Source organism: Hylobates moloch, unplaced genomic scaffold (genome assembly GCF_009828535.3).
Source record: "Hylobates moloch isolate HMO894 unplaced genomic scaffold, HMol_V3 SCAFFOLD_19, whole genome shotgun sequence".
NCBI lineage: Eukaryota > Metazoa > Chordata > Mammalia > Primates > Hylobatidae > Hylobates > Hylobates moloch.
In genome coordinates, this window is record NW_026652294.1 from 4,286,859 (window position 1) to 4,307,699 (window position 20,841).

The window sequence follows — 20,841 nt, forward strand, 5'->3', positions numbered from 1 at the left end:
CGGGTGGATCACTTGAGGACAGGAGTTTTGAGACCAGCCTGGACAACATGGTGAAACCCCGCCTCTACTAAAAATACAAAAAAATTAGCCAGGCATGGTGGCATATGCCTGCAATCCCAGCTACTTGGGAGGCTGAGGCACAAGAATCACTTGAACCTGGGAGATGGAGGTGGCAGTGAGCCAAGATTGTACCACTGCACTCCAGCTTGGGCGACAGAGTGAGACTCCGTCTCTAAATTAAATAAAGTTTATGCTTCTATAATATTTATCAGTCTACTAATCCTAAGAATTATTGATACATTTGTCTGATTCTATGACAAGATAATGCTCTGGAGGGGAACTCTGTCTTACTAGGATCCAATTATCCTACAACACCATTAACATACAGTACACAGGTGGCCCCAAATGCTTTGAAATGAAGTATATGTTCTTAAGTAAAATAACCACTACTCAAATCTTATTTTGCTTTGGTTTGGTACATGAGGCCCTAAGCCAGTGATTTTCAGTTAGGCAACAGCATATATAATAATAATAATTTAACATAGTATTAAAAAGCATATATAATAAGCAAGCTTATTCAATATTGGGAATATTTTTAGAAATAAAAATTCTATTTTGGTAATTCAAATCATAGAACAAGAGTTCAACAACAGCACAGATTAGTTACAAAATACTGGTTTAAACTCAACATTACAATTTTCTAGTGTTAATATTATAAATTTCTCGTGTTAACAGTCAAATGTGGCCATAATTTGTTCTGCAAAATTATAATCCAACAAAATTTTTGGAGAGAAGAGCTTATGGTCAGTGTGCCCCTCTACTGTATCAACACTCAGTGACGAAATAACTGCCCTCCCCCCCAGCCTTTTAAGAATTTATCTGGGGAAGGAGTCTTGCTCTGTCGCCCAGGCTGGAGTGCAGTTGTATGATCTTGGCTTACTGCAAGCTCCCCATCCTGGGTTCAGGCCATTCTCCTGCCTCAGCCTCCCGAGTAGCTGGGACTACAGGCCCCACCACGACGCCTGGCTAATTTTTTGTATTTTTAGAAGAGACGGGATTTCACCGTGTTAGCCAGGATGGTCTCGATCTCCTGACATCGTGATAGGCCCGCCTCGGCCTCCCAAAGTGCTGGGATTACACAGTGAGCCACCACACCCGGCCAACTGCCTCCTTTTAAGTAAGAAAACATGAGATCATCCTCACCTGGTCCCACTTGAAAAAAAGGAGTTTGGTCTGTTCTTGTCTGCTCCACTTAACCATTCTGCTGCCTTTTTGGTTTATGTAATCTATCTTTCATAGAACTGATGATAAAGAGGGTTACACTCTTCCATAACAACTCCATACTTGCTAGCTTCTCCTTGGGTTTCTTGGTTTTGTTTTATATATTTTATTGTTGATACTTGGCAAATAAGGCATACCATGAACTTTCAGGTGTCTATAAACAGTTTATGCTTTAAAATCACTTTGACATTACCAACTGTATCTTGTCTTGCTCAACCCCTTTTGTCCCTAACTACCACCACACTACGGGTTTGTGCTATAAATGTGTCTCTTATCACAAGAATCCAAAGATGGTTAATTAAAAAGGAACATTAAAAAAGAAGGCCAGGGGCGGTGGCTCATGTCTGTAATCCCAGCACTTTGGGAGGCCAAGGCAGGCAGATCATGAGGTCAGGAGATTGAGACCATCCTGGCCAAAATGGTGAAACTCCGTCTCTACTAAAAATACAAAAATTAGCTGGGTGGGGTGGTGCGTGCCCATAGTCCCAGCTACTCGGGAGGCTGAGGCAGAAGAATGGCTTGAACCCAGGAGGTGGAGGCTGCAGTGAGCCAAGATCGCACCACTGCACTCCAGCCTGGTGACAGAATGAGACTCGGTCTCAAAAAAAAAAATAGTGGCAGTCCTAATGGGTGTGTGGTGATAGCTCATTGTGGTTTTGATTTGCATTTCTCTAATGATTCATGATGATGACTATCTTTTCTTATGTCTTTTTCTGAAATGTTTATTCAACGTTATGCCTTTTTTTTTTTTTTTTTTTTTTTTTTTTTGAGACGGAGTCTCGCTATGTCGCCAGGCTGGGGTGCAGTGGCGCAATCTCGGCTTACTGCAACCTCTGCCTCCTGGGTTTATGCGATTCTCCTGCCTCAGCCTCCTGAGTAGCTGGGATTACAGGATCTCCTGACCTCATGACCCGCCTGCCTTGGCCTCTCAAAGTGCTGGAATTACAGGCATGAGCCACCCACCACGACCAGCCAGGACTGCCACTATTTAAAAACAAACATTTCTCTGATGGCCAGTGATGATGAGCATTTCTTCATGTGTTTTTCGGCTGCATAAATGTCTTCTTTTGAGAAGTGTCTGTTCATGTCCTCTGCCCACTTTTTGATGGGGTTGTTTGTTTTTTTCTTGTAAATTTGTTTGAGTTCATTGTAGATTCTGGATATTAGCCCTTTGTCAGATGAGTAGGTTACAAAAATTTTCTCCCATTCTGTAGGTTGCCTGTTCACTCTGATGATAGTTTCTTTTGCTGTGCAGAAGCTCTTTAGTTTAATGAGATCCCATTTGTCGATTTTGGCTTTTGTTGCCATTGCTTTTGGTGTTTTAGACATGAAGTCCTTGCCCACGCCTATGTCCTGAATGGTATTGCCTAGGTTTTCTTGTAGGATTTTAATGGTTTTAGGTCTAACATCTAAGTCTTTAATCCATCTTGAATTAATTTTTGTATAAGGTGTAAGGAAGGGATCCAGTTTCAGCTTTCTGCATATGGCTAGCCAGTTTTCCCAGCACCATTTATTAAATAGGGAATCCTTTCCCCATTTCTTGTTTTTGTCAGGTTTGTCAAAGATCAGATAGTTGTAGCTATGCGGCATCATTTCTGAGGGCTCTGTTCTGTTCCATTGATCTACGTCTCTGTTGTGGTACCAGTACCATGCTGTTTTGGTTACTGTAGCCTTGTAGTATAGTTTGAAGTCAGGTAGCGTGATGCCTCCAGCTTTGTTCTTTTGGCTTAGGATTGACTTGGCAATGCGGGCTCTTTTTTGGTTCCATATGAACTTTAAAGTAGTTTTTTCCAATTCTGTGAAGAAAGTCATTGGTAGCTTGATGGGGATGGCATTGAATCTATAAATTACCTTGGGCAGTATGGCCATTTTCACGATATTGATTCTTCCAACCCATGAGCATGGAATGTTCTTCCATTTGTTTGTATCCTCTTTTATTTCATTGAGCAGTGGTTTGTAGTTCTCCTTGAAGAGGTCCTTCACATCCCTTGTAAGTTGGATTCCTAGGTATTTTATTCTCTTTGAAGCAATTGTGAATGGGAGTTCGTTCATGATTTGGCTCTCTGTTTGTCTGTTATTGGTGTACAAGCAAAACCACAGTGAGATACCATCTTACACCAGTTAGAATGGCCATCATTAAAAAATCAGGAAACAACAGGTGCTGGAGAGGATGTGGAGAAATAGGAACACTTTTACACTGTTGGTGGGACTGTAAACTAGTTCAACCATTGTGGAAGTCAGTGTGGCGATTCCTCAGGGATCTCGAACTAGAAATACCATTTGACCCAGCCATCCCACTACTGGGTATATACCCAAAGGACTATAAATCATGCTGCTATAAAGACACATGCACACGTATGTTTATTGCGGCACTATTCACAATAGCAAAGAGTTGGAACCAACCCAAATGTCCAACAACGATAGACTGGATTAAGAAAATGTGGCACATATACACCATGGAATACTATGCAGCCATAAAAAATGATGAGTTCGTGTCCTTTGTAGGGACATGGATGAAAGTGGAAAACATCATTCTCAGTAAACTATCGCAAGGACAAAAAACCAAACACCGCATGTTCTCACTCATAGGTGGGAATTGAACAATGAGAACTCATGGACACAGGAAGGGGAACATCACACTCCGGGGACTGTTGTGGGGTGGGGGGAGGGGGGAGGGACAGCATTAGGAGATACACCTAATGCTAAAGGACGAGTTAATGGGTGCAGGAAATCAACATGGCACATGGATACATATGTAACAAACCTGCACATTGTCACATTGTGCACATGTACCCTAAAACCCTAAAGTATAATAAAAAAAAAAAAAAAAAAAAAAAAAGTAGATTAGGTTAAAAAAACTGCATTAGGATTTTTCCAGGTAAATATATCAATGTCATCTAAAAAAAAAAAACAAAAAAAAACAACAAAAAAAAACAAAAAACAAACAAACAAAACAAACAAACAAACAAACAAACAAACAGAAAACCGTAAGTCTGATGTGGATAAATTCAAACCTTCGTACTCTATTGTTGAGTGTGTAAAATGGTGTAACCACTTGGAAATTCCTCAAAAAATTAAAAACAGAATTCCCATATGGTCCAGCAGTCCCACTTCTGAGCATATATCCAAAACAATTCAAAGTAGAATCTCCAAGAGCTATTGGCAGGTTCAGGTTCACTGCAGCATTATGCACAATACCCAAGATGTGGAAGCAACCAAAATGTCCACTATGGATGAATGGATAAAGAAAATATAGCATATACAAAGAGTGGAATATTATTCAGTCTTAAAAAAAAAAGAAATTCAATTCAGCATCCAAAAACCATGCCTAATTGTTTTTATTTTTTATTTATTTGTTTTTTTTTTTTTTTGAGACAGAGTCTCGCTCTGTCGCCCAGGCTGGAGTGCAGTAGCACAGTAGCGCATCTTGGCTCACTGCAAGCTCCGCTTCCTGGGTTCTCGCCATTCTCCTGCCTCAGCCTCCCGAGTAGCTGGGACTACAGGCGCCCACCAACATGCCCGGCTAATTGCCTTTTTTTTTTTGTATTTTTGGTAGAGATGGGGTTTCACCGTGTTAGCCAGGATGGTCTCCATCTCCTGACCTCATGATCCGCCTGCCTTGGCCTCTCAAAGTGCTGGGATTACAGGCGTGAGCCACCGCACCCGGCCAGTTGTTTTTAATTTAAAAACTTTTTGGTAGAGATGGGGTCTCACTATGTTATCCAGGCTGGTCTTGAACTCCTGGTCGTAAGTGATCCTCCCACCTCAGCCTCCCAAAGTGCTGGGATAACAGGCATGAGCCATTGTGCCTGGCCTGAATTAATATTCTTAAAATGTCTACACTACTCAGTGTGGTCTGCAGAGTCAATGTAATCCCTATCAAAGTTCCAATGGCATTTTTCACAGAAACAGAAAATGTAATCTTTAAATTCATATATGGAACCACAAAAGACCCCATACAGCCAAAGCAATCTTGAGCAAGAACAAAGGTGGAGGCTTCACATCACCTGATTTCAAAATACACTACAAAGCTATAGTAACCAAAACAGCATGACACTGTGGGGATAGGGTGAAATGTGCAGATAATTTGTTAGAGTATAAAGTTTCAGTTAACCAGGATGAGTAAGTTCTAGAGCTCTATCCTACAGCATGGGGACTATAGTTAATAATAATGTATTATATACTTGCAAATTACTAAAAGATTAGATCTTAAACAGTCTCACCACAAAAAGTATGTGAGATAACAGATATGTTAATTACCTTGATTTAATCTTTTCACAATATACATATATATCGAAACATCATGTTGTACATCATGAATATATACTAATTTTTTTTCCAGCACTTCCACCTCAGTTTCATATACTAATTTGTATTTGTCAATTATACCTTAATAAAGCTGGGTGGGGGGCAGGGAATCAGCATGGTACTGGCATAAAAACAGACAAATAGACAAATGGAACAGAATAAAGAGTCCAAACATAAAGGATAGTCTCTTCAACAAATGGTGCTGGGAAAATTGGATATCTACTTGCAAAAGAATAAAATGGATACTTATTTCACGCCCTATAAAAAAAAATCAAATCAAGATAGATTAAAGACAAAAACTGTAAAACCTGAAATCATAAAACTACTAGAAGAGGCTGGGTGCGGTGGCTCACCCTGTAATCCCAGCACTTTGGGAGGCCAAGGCGGGTGGATCACGAGATCAGGAGATCAAGACCATCCTGGCTAACACGGTGAAACCCTGTCTCTACTAAAAATACAAAAAAAAAAAAAAAAAGAAAAAAGAAAAAAATTAGCCAAGTGTGGTGGCAGGCGCCTGTAGTCCTAGCTACTTGGGAGGCTGAGGCAGGAGAATGGCATGAACCTGGGAGGCAGAGCTTGCAGTGAGCTGAGATCATGCCACTGCACTCCAGCCTGGGTGACAGAGACAGACTCCATCTCAAAAAAACAAAACAAAACAAAACAAAACAAAAGCAAACAAACAAACAAAAAAAAACTACTAGAAGAAAATATAGGGGGAAAGCTTCTTGACATTGGTCTGGGCAATTATTTTTTGGTTGTGACCCCCAAAGCACAGGCAACAAAAGCAAAAATAGACAAATGGAATTACATCAAACTAAAAAGCTTCTGCACAGCACAAGCAGCAATCAACAGAGTGAAGAGACAACCTAACGAATGGGAGAAAATATTTACAAACCACATATCTGATAAGCGGCCAATATTTAAATATATAAGAAATTCGAACAATTCAACAGCAGGAAACAAACAAAATATTTAAAAATGGGCAAAGGCCAGGTGCAGTGGCACCTGCTTGTAGTCCTAGCTATTCAGGAGGCTGAGGTAGGAAGATTGCCTGAGACCAACAGTTCAAGACCAGCCTGGGCAACACAGAGAGACCCTGTCTCAAAAATGGAAAAAAAGCAGGTGCGGGTGGTAGGGAGTGGGGGCAAAGAACTCGAATAGACATTTCTCAAAATAAGACATACAAATGGGCAACAGGTATATGAAAAAAGGCTCAACATCACTAATCAGAAAAATGCCAATCAAAACCACAACGAGCTACCACCTCACAGCTATTAGAATGGCTATTATCAGCCGCGTGTGGTGACTCATGTCTGTAATCCCAGCACTTTGGGAGACCAAGACAGGCGGATCACCTGAGGTCAGGAGTTTGACACTGGCCTGGCCAACATGGTGAAACCCTGTCTCTACTAAAAATACCAAAGTTAGCCAGGCGTGGTGGCTGGTGCCTGTAATCCTGGCTACTTGGGAGGCTGAGTCAGGAGAATCACTTGAACCTAAGAGGCGGAGGCTGCAGTGAGCCAAGATGGCACCACTGCACTCCAGCCTGGGCAACAAGAGTGAAACTCTGTCTCCAAAGAAAAAAAAAAAAAAAAACTTAAATGTTCTTGCCCCCACCACACACAAACGTAACTATGTGAGGTGATGGGTATCTTAATTAGCTTTACTGTGGGGATCATTTCGCAAGGTATACATATATCAAAACATCACGTTTAACACAGTAAATATATACAACTTTTATTTGTCAATTATGCCCCAATAAAGGTGGGGGGAAAAACCAAAAAGGTCATTCTATCACATGCTATAACATGGATGAAGCTTGAGGACGTTATATCAACAGAAATAAACAAGTCACAAAAGACAAATACTGCATAATTTCACTTATATGTGATATCGAATATTAACAAACTCATAGAATCAGAAAGGTGAATGGTGGTTACAAATGGCTGAGGAGAGAGAGAAATGGGGAGATGTGTTCAAGAGTACAGGTTTTCAATTTTCCAAGATGAAAAAGTTCTAGATCTGTTGTGCAACAATGTGAATATACTTAACACTACTGAACTGTGTACTTAAAAATGATTAAGATGGTAAATTGTATTTTTTACCAAAACATGTAATTAACCAAAATAATTTTTCTTTGTAAAGAGATGAAGTCTCGGCTGGGCACAGTGGCTCATGCCTATAATCCCAGCACTTTGGGAAGCCGAGGCAGGTGGATCACGAGGTCAGGAGATTGAGACCAGCCTGGCTAACATGGTGAAACACTGTCTCTACTAAAAATACAAAAATTAGCAGGGCGTGGTGGCATGCGCCTGTAATCCCAGCTACTCAGAAGGCTGAGGCAGGAGAGTTGCTTGAATCCGGGAAGCAAAGGTTGAGTGAGCTGAGATCGTGCCACTGTACTCCAGCACTGGGCGACAGCACAAGACTCCGTCTCAGGGGGAAAATAAGCGAGAGAGAGAGAGAGAGACACACACACAGAAAGAGAGAGAGATGAAGTCTCACTATGCTGCCCAGGCTGGTCCTGAACTCCCGAGGTCACTTCCTCAGACTTCACAGTAGTTGGGACTACATGCACATGCCATGGCACCTAGCTTAAAAAAAATTTTTTTAGGCCGGGCGCGGTGGCTCATGCTTGTAATCCCAGCACTTTGGGAGGCCGAGGCGGGCGGATCACGAGGTCAGGAGATCGAGACCACGGTGAAACCCCGTCTCTACTAAAAATACAAAAAAAATTAGCCGGGCGTGGTGGCGGGCGCCTGTAGTCCCAGCTACTCGGAGAGGCTGAGGCAGGAGAATGGCGTGAACCTGGGAGGCGGAGCTTGCAGTGAGCCGAGATTGCGCCACTGCACTCCAGCCTGGGCGACAGAGCGAGACTCCGTCTCAAAAAAAAAAAAAAAAAATTTTTTTAAGGGGGAAAGAGACATGTTAAAGAGGGAAAAAAATTAAATATTATTTTTTGTTGTTTTTTAGATGGAGTCTCGCTTTGTTGCCCAGGCTGGAGTGCAGTGGTGCAATCTTGGCTCACTGCAACCTCTGCCTCCTGGGTTCAAGCGACTCTCCTGCCTCAGCCTCCTGAGTAGCTGGGACTACTGGCGACCATCACCACGCACAGCTAATTTTTTGTATTTTAGTAGAGATAGGGTTTCACCATGTTGGCCAGGATGGTCTCGATCTCCTGACCTCTTGTTCCTCGGCCTCGGCCTCCCAAAGTGCTGGGATTACAGGCGTGAGCCACTGCGCCTGGCCCTTTTCTTTGAGATGGGCTACTCTGTCACCCATGCTAGAGTGTACTGGCACAATTATGGCTGACTGCAGCCCCAACCTCCCGAGTAGCGTAGTGGGGACCACAGGTGAGCAACAACATGCCTGGCTAATTAAAAAAAGTTTTTTTGTAGAGACAGGGTTCTACAATGTTGCCCAGGCTGATCTCGAACTCCTGAACTCAAGTGATCCTCTTGCCTTGGCCTCCCAAAGTGCTAGGATTATAGACCTGAACCACCACACCTGGCCAATAAAGGCGGAAACTTTTATCCAGCATTGGGTTAGTACCTTCTATGTATCAAGAACTATTCTAACATTAGGATGCAAAAATTATAAATAATACTCTGGGCCGGGGGTGGTTTTCACATCTGTACTTCTAGCACTTTGGGAGGCCAAGGCAGGTGGATCATGAGGTCCGGAGTTTGAGACCAGCCTGGCCAACATGGTGAAACCCCGTCTCTACTAAAGATAAAAAAAAATTAGCCAGGCATGGTGGCATATATATGCCTGTAATCCCAGCTACTTGGGAGGCTGAGGCAGGAGAATCACCTGAACCTGGGAGGCGGAGGCTGCAGTGAGCTGAGACTGCACCACTGTTCTCCAGTGGGCGACAGAGCTAGACTCCATCTCAAAAAAAAAAAAAAAAAAAAAGAATAATAATAATACTACTCTTCCCTTGAGGAACCCAAGACATTGAGAGTGTCTAGTCATCTTAAATGAACACAACCTCAAGTCCCAGATGAATTCTATCCTAAGACCCATGGAGAATGGGAGGACATTAAGGTCTGAAGTGAGCACATCCATCTCAAGTCTCAAAACAGATAGATTCCTGCTATTTGATAATAAAAGGAAATGAGATTCCTATTTGATAATAACAGGAAATGAACTATTGATATATGCAACACAGATGAATCTCAAGTAATTATGGTGAGTGAAGCCAGACTAAAAGAAATGTATTTCCATTTATAGAAAATACAAAGTAATCCTGGGTTTACTTTGGATTTACCCCCAGGATTGCCTGGGAATGGGAAGAAGAAGATTGCAAATGGAAACGAGGTAACTTTTGGAGGCAATGAGTATGTTCCTTATCCTAATTGTGTTGATGGTTTCACAGGTGTATAATGTATTAAAACTTATCCAACTTTATACTTTAAATGTGTGCAATATTTTGTATATCAATTACTTCTTAGTAAAGCAGTTAAAAAAAAAAAGAAAAGAAAAGAACCAGGGTTCTTTGGCCACATGATCCATTCCAGTGCCGGGGCAAGTGGGAAACATTCTAGAAGTGTACTGATCAATAAACGCAGAAATCCATGAAATTCTGAAGTAGATTATTTAACAGATGTTTTGTGATCGCTTAGGGAAGAAAAGGGAACCAGCATGAGTCAATTATGAACAAGTCATGCTAAACTAGCTTTATTTCCTGTTTTGATAGGGTTACCACAACAACACGAAATGAAGACAGAGTTTTGGTGAATTCAAGCCACGCTTGTCAAGAACTTCCCATTTGTGAGGCTTCATGTTAGGACTGGTGGCAAAAACAATGATTCTGCTCTTAAGAAACTTGCAATTTTGTGAGAGAAGGAGACAGGAACAGAGAACATACTTTGCCTTTTATCACATTAAAGCACTTCTGAAACGCAAGGAGGAGCTGGGTTAATTTCAAATACTAAGGGAAGGATTAAAAGAAGATGAGGCCCACAAAAGCCATATCCTGAAGGATGAGTAGGCTTCTGACAGAAAAGCAAGACCTCAAAGAAAGAGGAAACAGGAGGCGAGGTAAGCGACAGAGACATCTGTGGTCACTGGCCACTAACCCTCACCCAGACATGCCCATGCCCATGAGAGAAGGTTTTTGGGGTCAGGGGAACATGCTCCTCAGGTGCCTGAGAATTCCCTGCATCTAGAAAAGTGTAGGTCCCGTACTCAGCAGGTGCACTTGAGGTGGTGGTCAAAGGAGCAGCTGCTCGCTGGTGTGTATTGTGCCTACACTGTGCAGGCAAGAGGCCACATACGTGCTCAAGCTCACAACACATGGACAGTGCTGTGGCTGGGAAGGGAAGAGCACTATGCTGAAGGTCTGCTCTGCCGGAACTACTGACACAGAACTCTAAGGAGCCTGAGTATTTTCTATTTGAACCCAACCTTCCAGGTCATTAAGAAGGTATATTACGCTTGGTGTGGGCATGGTGGCGCACGCTTGTAATCCCAGCACTTTGGGAGGGTGAGGAGGGCAGATCACTTGAATCCAGGTGTTTGAGATCAGTGTGGACAACATGATGAAACCCTGTCTGTACAAAAAACACAAAAATTAGCTGGGCATGGTGGCACTCGCCTGTACTCCCAGCTATTTGGTGGACTAGGCAGGAGGATCACTTGAGCCAGGGAGGTTGAGGCTGCAGTGAGCCATGATTGTGCCACTGCACTCCAGCCTAGGTGACAAAGTGAGACCCTATCTCAAAAAAAAAAAAAAAAAAAAAGAAAAAAAAAAGAAAAGAAGGCATATCTGTTATGGCAGGAGGAGACAGCAAAGTCTGCTTAATGTTTCTTAGGTCGATTTTTTTTTTTAATGGTATGTAGGACTCCATTTGTATTCTTGACCTAGGCCTTGTAAACGTGAGAGGTGGGCCTGGGTCTGGGAGGTACAAAAAGAAGGTGGAGGTGAGGGACAAAGATAGTTTTCAGCATCCTGATTTAAAAATCTAAGAATGTCTGTCGGTGATTCAGATGGAGGAGATGACGGTTCCATCCTTCCAGCAGCATCAAGAGAGAGATCAAGTTGGGAATTCTTAACAGAAGCCATTATTAGCACTCCTGCAGAGAGAGAATTTCAAGGAAAGAAGTCGGAAGACAGAACTCAGGAGCAGCATGAGGATGAGGAATCAGTTAAAGAAAGTGGAAAGAAGGCCGGGCGCGGTGGCTCACGCTTGTAATCCCAGCACTTTGGGAGGCCGAGGCGGGCGGATCACGAGGTCAGGAGATCAAGACCATGGTGAAACCCCATCTCTACTAAAAATACAAAAAATTAGCCGGCCGTGGTGGCGGACGCCTGTAGTCCCAGCTACTCGGAGAGGCTGAGGCAGGAGAATGGCATGAACCCGGGAGGCGGAGCTTGCAGTGAGCCGAGATTGCACCACTGCACTCCAGCCTGGGTGACAGAGTGAGACTCCGTCTCAAAAAAAAAAAAAAAAAGAAAGTGGAAAGAAATGATAATGGAGTAAGAACCTTTAGGCCAGGTGCCGTGGCTCATGCCTGTAATCCCAGCACTCTGGGAGGCCGAGGCGGGCAGATCATGAGGTCAGGAGATTGAGACCATCCTGGCTAACATGGTGAAACCCTGTCTCTACTAAAAATACAAAAAAAATTAGCCAGGCATGGTGGCGGGCACCTGTAGCCCCCGCTACTTGGGAGGCTGAGGCAGGAGAATGGGGTGAACCCGGGAGGCGGAGCTTGCAGTGAGCCGAAATTGTGCCACTGCAATCCAGCCTGGGTGAAAGAGCGAGACTCGTCTCAACCAACCCCAAAGACCACGTAGTTCTGCTTAACCATGTAGCAGAACCAGAAAAGGGTGGTGTTTCCCAAGACAAAGAAGGAAGGCGTTTCAAACAGGAGAGATTGAGAAGGGTAAGAACTGGAAAGCATTCACTGAATCTGCATGCAACCAGACGATGTGTGGTAACTTTGGTTCAAGTAAGGAAATGGAGAGGATGGGGAGAGGAGCAGAAAGAGTACAGCTGACTACTTTATTTAAAGAGTGATCATAAGGCAAGGATAAGGAAAAAAACTTAAATCCAGGTGAAAAACTGAGGGGCACAGGATGTTATGAAAGCCATGGTCGGGGGCAGGGGGAGGAGAGGCTGAAGGCTGCAGGACCGGGTAGGGTGAAAGAGAAGGCTCCAATGGCTAACCAGGGGGAAGAGAAAGGAGAGTAAATTCCAGGCAGAGGAGATGTGGGGCAGTGGTGCAGAGGCCTGTGGGAACCTGGGGCGACAGAGTGCCTGCAGAGAGGGGGACACACAGGGACATGACAGGGGAAGCTGGAGGGTGAGCAAGAGCCAGGCCATATTTATATTTTCGTAATTTTATCCTGGGAAGCCACCAAAGGATGCTAAGTACAGACTTTAAGCATGCCAACACTTATATTTTTATAACATTGCCTCAGGTAGCAGTTTGTTGAAAGAATGGAATGGGGAGGATGGTGCACTGGGTCACCTGGAGGCAAGGAGCCCTTTCAGCCAACTCAGAATGAGGGGGAGCCACAGCTCTGGATAAACGGGCAAATAGCAGGCTCACAAGAAATGGGTGCTTATGGCCGGGCGCGGTGGCTCACGCTTGTAATCCCAGCACTTTGGGAGGCCGAGGCGGGCGGATCACGAGGTCAGGAGATCGAGACCACGGTGAAACCCCGTCTCTACTAAAAGTACAAAAAATTAGCCGGGCGTGGTGGCGGGCGCCTGTAGTCCCAGCTACTCGGAGAGGCTGAGGCAGGAGAATGGCATGAACCCGGGAGGTGGAGCTTGCAGTGAGCCGAGACTGCGCCACTGCACTCCAGCCTGGGCGACAGAGCGAGACTCCATCTCAAAAAAAAAAAAAAAAAAAAAAAGAAATGGGTGCTTATTTCACAAACCTCACGTCCAAGCAGGGTCCTGTTCAGGCAGTCTCCATCCAATTAGATGAAATTCCTCAAGGACACAACTGTATGTTCTAAATAGCTCATGTCTTCTTTACTGCAGTTGTAACCAAATTTGCAGGGCAGGAAAAAAAAACAGTATCCTTGTCTGATGCCTCTCAACGAAGATATGCTAACAAAAATCCTACAGGTGGCCACAAATGCCATAAGGAACAAGCTGTTAGCCAGAAGTACTTTGGTCTTGACAACTCAGCTTCCACCTGTCCTAGCCCCAAAATACATGAAATACCAATGGGCCCCAGGCTCAAGTGACCCAAGGATATTTCAAATGTCTTTTTCTTTTCTTTTTTCTTTTAAAAGACAGAATCTTGCTCTGTCATCCAGGCTGGAGTGCACTGGCACGATCTTGGCTCACTGCAATCTCCCCCTCCCAGGTTCAAGTGATTCTCCTGCCTCAGCCTCCCAAGTAGCTGGGACAACCTACAGGCACAAGTCACCAAGCCCAGCTAATTTTTTTTTTTTTTTTTTAAAGTACAGACAGAGTTTCACCATGTTGGCCAGGCTGGTCTCAAACTCCAGACCTCAAGTGATCCACCCACCTCGGCCTCCCAAAGTGCTGGGATTACAGGCATGAGCCACTGTGCCCAGCCTATTCTTTATTCTTAATACTTTATTCATTTGAAAGCTTTCCTTTTGTAGTAAGGTACAGTTCCTTTCACTGATGTTTATTTGTTCTATCATTTCTCATACCCCCCCCCCCACCCCCACATCCTGAAGGTACTTGCTTTCTTGTAGAAATACTTAGGTCTGTCCATGGCCCTGACCCTGTAAATAGGGCACTCGGCATTACTATTGTTCTCCAATGCCCACAGAAGGTCAGAAAGCAATGAACCAACCTGATCCCCACAGCTATACCACTTCCAATACGGCTACCACATTTTTTTTTTTTTTTTTTTTTTGGAGACAGAGTCTCGCTCTCTCGCCCAGGCTGGAGTACAGTGGCGAGATCTTGGCTCACTGCAACCTCCGCCTCCCAGGTTCAAGCGATTCTCCTGCCTCAGCCTCCTGAGTAGCAGGCGCATGCCACCATGCCTGGCTAATTTTTGTATCTTTAGTACAGACGGGGTTTCACCATGTTGGGCAGGCTGGTCTCGAACTCCTGACCTTATGATCCGCCCGCCTCAGCCTCTCAAAGTGCTGGGATTACAGGCATGAGCCACGGCACCCGCCCGTCTCCTCCTTTCAACACCATATTTACTACTGTGTGAAAAGCAACAAATGTTAATATGGTTAATGCAATACACAGTACTTTAAAGTCTTGTTTCTTCCTATGTGAAGACTTCCGTTTTTGGTGTATTTTATATGAGGCAGACATATATTCAGCAATTTAAGTACATTAAAAGTATTAAAAAACATAGGATTCCTAGGAGCTTGAGGATTCTGTTTTACAAAAAAAGACTGACAGTACTCGAAATCAATCTTATTATATATTGGTGGGGTTTGTGATTAAGTATGAAGAATAAGAAATGTCATGTCTGCCCATGAAATCATTTTCTCACTATGCTCTGATTAACACTGATAAACACTCAAACTGAGATTAAAACTAAATTCTACGCATTAATCATTTACGCATTCACTTTACATTAAACTTGCTTACACTTACTGATGATACTGCTTTGTCTTAGTTTATAGATGTATATTACTCAAAATATTTACAGTTTATTTACTGGGAACCAGGTAATGATGCTATTGAAAAGAAGTTATGAACAATTCTCACTTAATACCTACAATTTATTGAGTGTTTATTATCTGTCAGGCTCTGCTCTATGTTAGTATCTGTGGACCTCTCTAAGAAGGTGGTATTTAATGGTGCCTTGAAAAGCAGGTAGGATTTTAATAGGCAGCACACGAAAAAGCACTTAAGGAAGAAGAAGCTACAGGAGCTGAAGCACGGAAGGCTGAGTACCAGGTGCTGGATAGTTCAATATGGCTGGAGTTTACACCTGTCCAGGGGAAGAACAAAAGGTGATGTTACTAGAAAGCTGAGAAATCTGTACTTTACTTCGATAATAGAAGATGAAGAGTTGGGATGTGGTGGCTCATGCCCATAAACCCAGCACTTTGGGAGGCTGAGGCGGGTGGACCACCTGAGGTCAGGAGTTCAAGACCAGCCTGGCCAACATGGTGAAACCCTGTATCTACTAAAAACACAAAAATTAGGCATGGTTGTCAGTGTCTGTAATCCCAGCTACTTGGGAGGCTGAGGCAGGGAGCATCACTTGAACCCAGGAGGTGGTGGTTGCAGTGAGCCAAGATCATGCCATTGCACTCCAGCCTGGGTGACAGAGTGAGACTCTGTCTTGGGGAAGGCAGGGGAGGGGAGGGGAATCAGAAACACAGGTATAGAACTGACTGAAGGCCAGGTGTGGTGGCTCATGCCTGTAATCCCAGCACTTTGGGAGGCCGAGGCGGGTGGATCACCTGGAGTCAGGAGTTTGAGACCAGCCTGACCAACATGGTGAAACCCTGTCTCTACCAAAAATACAAAAATTAGCCAGGCGTAGTGGCAGGCTCCTGTAATTCTAGTTACCTGGGAGGCTGAGGCAGGAGAATTGCCTGAACCCAGGAGGTGGAGGGTGCAGTCAACTGAGATCGCGCCACTGCACTCCAGCCTGGGCGACAGAGCAACTCTGTTTCAAAAAGAAAAAAAAAGAAGGCCGGGCATGGTGGCTCACGCTTGTAATCCCAGCACTTTGGGAGGCCGAGGCGGGCGAATCACGAGGTCAGGAGATCGAGACCACGGTGAAACCCCGTCTCTACTAAAAATACAAAAAATTAGCCGGGCATGGTGGCGGGTGCCTGTAGTCCCAGCTACTAAGAGAGGCTGAGGCAGGAGAATGGCGTGAACCCGGGAGGCGGAGCTTACAGTGAGCCGAGATTGCGCCACTGCACTCCAGCCTAGGCGACAGAGCGAGACTCCGTCTCAAAAAAAAGAAAAAAAAAAAGAAAAAAAAACTGACTAAAGAGACTAAAACTATACATAGGGAGACCAGTTATAATTCTTGAAATATCTATACCCATCAACACTTTGAAATTACAGTGCTTGTTAGACCTGCTGCCTGATCTTGCTATCTACAGCATTAGTAAAGAAACACATGTAAAGACTTCTTAGTATGTCAGCATAACTGATTCCATTTGTAACCTCACATTTTATTCTATTCATTTAAAATATTAATCTGAAAAGGAGCTACAACTTTCACCAACTGCCTAAAGGATTCATGGCATTAAAAAAAAGATGAGAACTCTTGTTATAAGGGCAATTTATAGATTCAGTGGAAATGGCAGAGACAGGAAACTAGTACAGAGGTTTGTATTCAAGAGAAAAAAAACATCAGTTTGGGATCTTAAAGGATGTGCACCAAATAACTTTAAAAACATTTGAATGTTAAAGTCAAATTTATTTATCAAATAAATAATCACCTACATTATGTTAAGCACTGTGGATAAAGCAGTAAAAATTTAAAGCTCTCTGCCCTCATAAACTATATGAGAGGAGATAAAGAGACATAGAGGCTGGGCGCGGTGGCTCATGCCTGTAATCCCAGCACTGCGGGAGGCTGCGGCGGGTGGATCACCGGAGATCAGGAGTTCGAGACCTGCCTGATCAATATGGTGAAACTCCGTCTCTACTGAAAATACAAAAATTAGCTGGGCGTGGTGCCGTGCATCTGTAGTCCCAGCTACTCGGGAGGCTGAGATAGGAGAATCGCTTGAACCCAGGAGGCGGAGGTTGCAGTGAGCTGAGATCGCACCACTGCACTCCAGCCTGGGTGACAGAGGGAGACTCCATCACAAAAAAAAATGAGAGAGACATAGGTATTAATAAACATATTTGTCATAAACATGAGTATATTATAAATTATGATAATTGCTAAGGAAAATGCAAGTTATATAATTAATGTTATTAAGGATAACTAGAAAACTTAGTTTAAATTAGAAGCTTATGGAAGGCTCTTCTCTAAGGAAATTAGGGAAGGCATTTAAATAGAGAACTGAAGGATGAGCCAGAATTAGCCAGGTTGCCGGGTGGCAAAGGCAGCAAGTATTCTACAAGCTGGGAGAGGGCAGAACAGAAGAAGTAGACCAGAAGTAGACCAGAAGCCCTAAGAAGGCCACTGTGGCTAGAGTGTACCAAACAGAGAGTGGCTCACGATGAGGCAGAAGAAATGGGCAGTGACCCAGCAGTTAGGTTAAGGATTTATCTTTTAAGTGTCCTTTCAAGCTGGGGAATAAAAGTATCCAACTTATATTTTGTAAATGATCTTTCCAAATAAGAGAAAAACTGAACTGTAAAAAGGAAAAAGTGGCTGGGGGCGGTGGCTCATGCCTGTAATCCCAGCGCTTTGGGAGGCCAAGGCAGGTGGACTGCTTGAACCCAGAAGTTCGAGATCAGGTTGGGCAACATAATGAGATCCCATCTTTATTTTAAAAAAAGAAAATAAAAATAAAAAAGGGAAAAAGTTAAAAAAAAAAAAAAAGGAAACCGTTCCAAGCACTGCCATAATACCAGCAAGAGGTGACTGACAGTGGCATGGACTAAGCAACAAGGATGTAATTGGCATGTTAAGCAGGTCAGTTCAGTGTTCAGTGTGAAATCATACCACCCACTGCAGGACATCTAGCAACCCAGACCCAAGGGCACTACCAAGCCAGTAGCACTCTCAAGTCAGCAAAATAATTATTAAAAACAAAAAAACAAAAAACAAAAAAAAACCCCACCACATCTCTGAAGGCAGTAGTAAAGTCCTTGGAATGCGTAAGAGCAGTGACAGTTAAAATGGAAAGAGACAGCCAAGACAGAAAGGGAAAGGCTGCTGAGTGGGATCCATGAACGGGATGGTGAGCAGAGCAGGCCAGATAAGATCATCAGGGTCAAAAATGAATTGTGCAGATAGGAGAAAAAATTTGCAATATGTAGGACTTGCATTTAGAATACATAAAGAACTCTTAAAACTTCAAAACAAGACTACAAACAACCCAATATTACAAATAGGCAAAAGAATAAACACTTCCTTTGTGACAACAAATATGAAAATGTGACTGACAAGTCATAAAGGAAATGTAAATTAAAACCAAATACCCATTAGAATAAAATAACTGACCAATACCAAGTGTTGGTGAGGATGCAGCAAAGATGAAACTCTCATATACAGATGTCTGTAGGAGCTTTATTCCTAACAGCCCCAAACTGGGTACAACCCAAATGTTAATTAACAAGGAAAGGGTAAACAAACTGTGGTACATCCATACAACAGGACGGTACTCAACAACAAAAGGAATCACTACTAATCCATGCAACAAGGACAAATCTGAAAAACACTATGCTAAATGAAAGAAGCCAAACACAAAGAGAACAAACTTTAAAATCCCATTTATATGAGATTCTAGAAAAGCTGAAGCTAATCTATAGTGGTAGGAAGCCGTGGCTGGGTGCAGTGGCTCACACCTGTAATCCTATGACTTTGGGAGGCTGAGGTGGGCGGATGACGAATTCCGGAGTTCGAGACCAGCTTGGCCAACATGGTGAAACCCCATCTCTACTAAAAATACAAAAATTAGCTGGGCGTGGTGGTGTGCACCTGTAATCCCAGCTAGTCAGGAGGCTGAGGCAGGAGAATTGGTTGAACCTGAGAGACAGGAGGTTGCGATGAGCTGAGATCGCGCCATTGCACTCCAGCCTGGGTGACAGAGCTGGACTCTGTCTCAAAAACAAAAGGAAAGAAAGCCATGCTTGCCTGAGGCACAAACTGACTGCAAAGGTGCCCAAGAAAGCTTTTTGAAGTGACGTAAATATTCTGCATCTTTATTGTGGTGGCAGTTACACAACTACATACATTTGTCAAGATTTCACTGAACAGTACACATAAAAAGATACATTTTATTGCATATATCTCAAAAGGTGATTTTTTAAAAATTTAGCTGTGCTACAAAATTAAGGGGTTGATTCTCTTTCATGGTTCATAAGCTCATATTCAAGGAAATTCCAAGGGAAATGCTCCAAACAGGTTTTTGAGTAATGACAGTATCATTAGAATAAATGCCCAGCCTTCCACAATCATTTCAAAGGCATTGACATAAAATTTCCAACATTTTTAGGTTTTCTTCCCATCCTCTCCATCCCCTGTCATTATAGTCATGTCTCATAGCAGAGGCTCAATATTTGTGGATAATATATCCACCTTATTTAGACAAATGTTATTATCACGCACAAGCACCATATACTGTAGCAACTAAAATGCTACCTATCAACTGTGAATGGGTTATTTTTAGGGAAAGCTATTAAGCTGTTCTCTAAGCCACCCATTTTGGTGAACTTTAATTATCTGAACACGAAACTACAGTACTTTGTTTCACAGATAAAAATTATCTTGTCTTCAGATGCTAAGTAAGTTAGACTGAGCCAAACTAATGTTCCAAAAATAAATAGGTAGATAATACTAATGATTGCTTTAAAAGAAAATGTATTCCTTACTTTAGCTTGGTTCTCTGACAATTCACTAATCAAGAAAAACAGTGCAAAGGTTTTTTTTTTTTTTTCAGATGCTGCAAACCATTAAGTGAACAATTAAAAGCTAGCCTAAGGTTATTTTAGCAATAAAACCAGTAATAGCAAATGCTTAGCATTTATTCATATTTTTTTATTATTTTAACAGCCAATGTTCCAATGTACTATAGGTACCATGGCTTAAAATCTAGTCAGTAACAAGTATGCAACTTCTCTAGAAAAGGTGCTCTGGAGAGCCCAGAGCTTGAACAAGTTTTTGTGGTTACATATGCATAAGTCAATTTCTTCAGTAATAAAACAGGCTAAAAGACCCAGAAAAGGTTTCAATTCTGGTCCTATCCCTCAATAGCTGACAGACACTGGCTGAATTACTTAATATCTCTGAGTAACCACTTGCTTGGCTAGAAAATGAGGAAAGCCCGGGGGTTGTGAAGATTATAGAAAAAGCAGATGCAGCCTAAAAGATAGCAGGCCTTCAAAAAAAAGTTGTACTGTCTTTTAAAAATTATTTTACTTGGCCAGGCGCAGTGGCTCACACCTGTAATCCCAGCACTTCAGGAGGCTGAGGCGGGTGGATCATGAGGTCAGGAGATCGAGACCATCCTGGCTGAAACGGTGAAACCCCGTCTCTACCAAAAATACAAAAAATTAGCCGGGCGTGGTGGCAGGTGCCTGTGGTCCCAGCTATTTGGGAGGCTGAGGCAGGAAAATGGCATGAACCCGGGAGGTGGAAGTTGCAGTGAGCTGAGATCACGCTACTGAACTCCAGCCTGGGTGACAGAGCGAGACTCTG

The 20,841-nt window shown here is 43.1% G+C and overlaps 1 protein-coding gene across 4 annotated transcripts in view; it reads right to left on the bottom strand.

Moving 5' to 3' along the window:
- Positions 1-20,841, bottom strand: part of MAPK1 (mitogen-activated protein kinase 1) — a 235,831-nt gene that overhangs the window by 52,200 nt on the left and 162,790 nt on the right. The gene's annotated exons all lie outside the window — the stretch shown is intronic.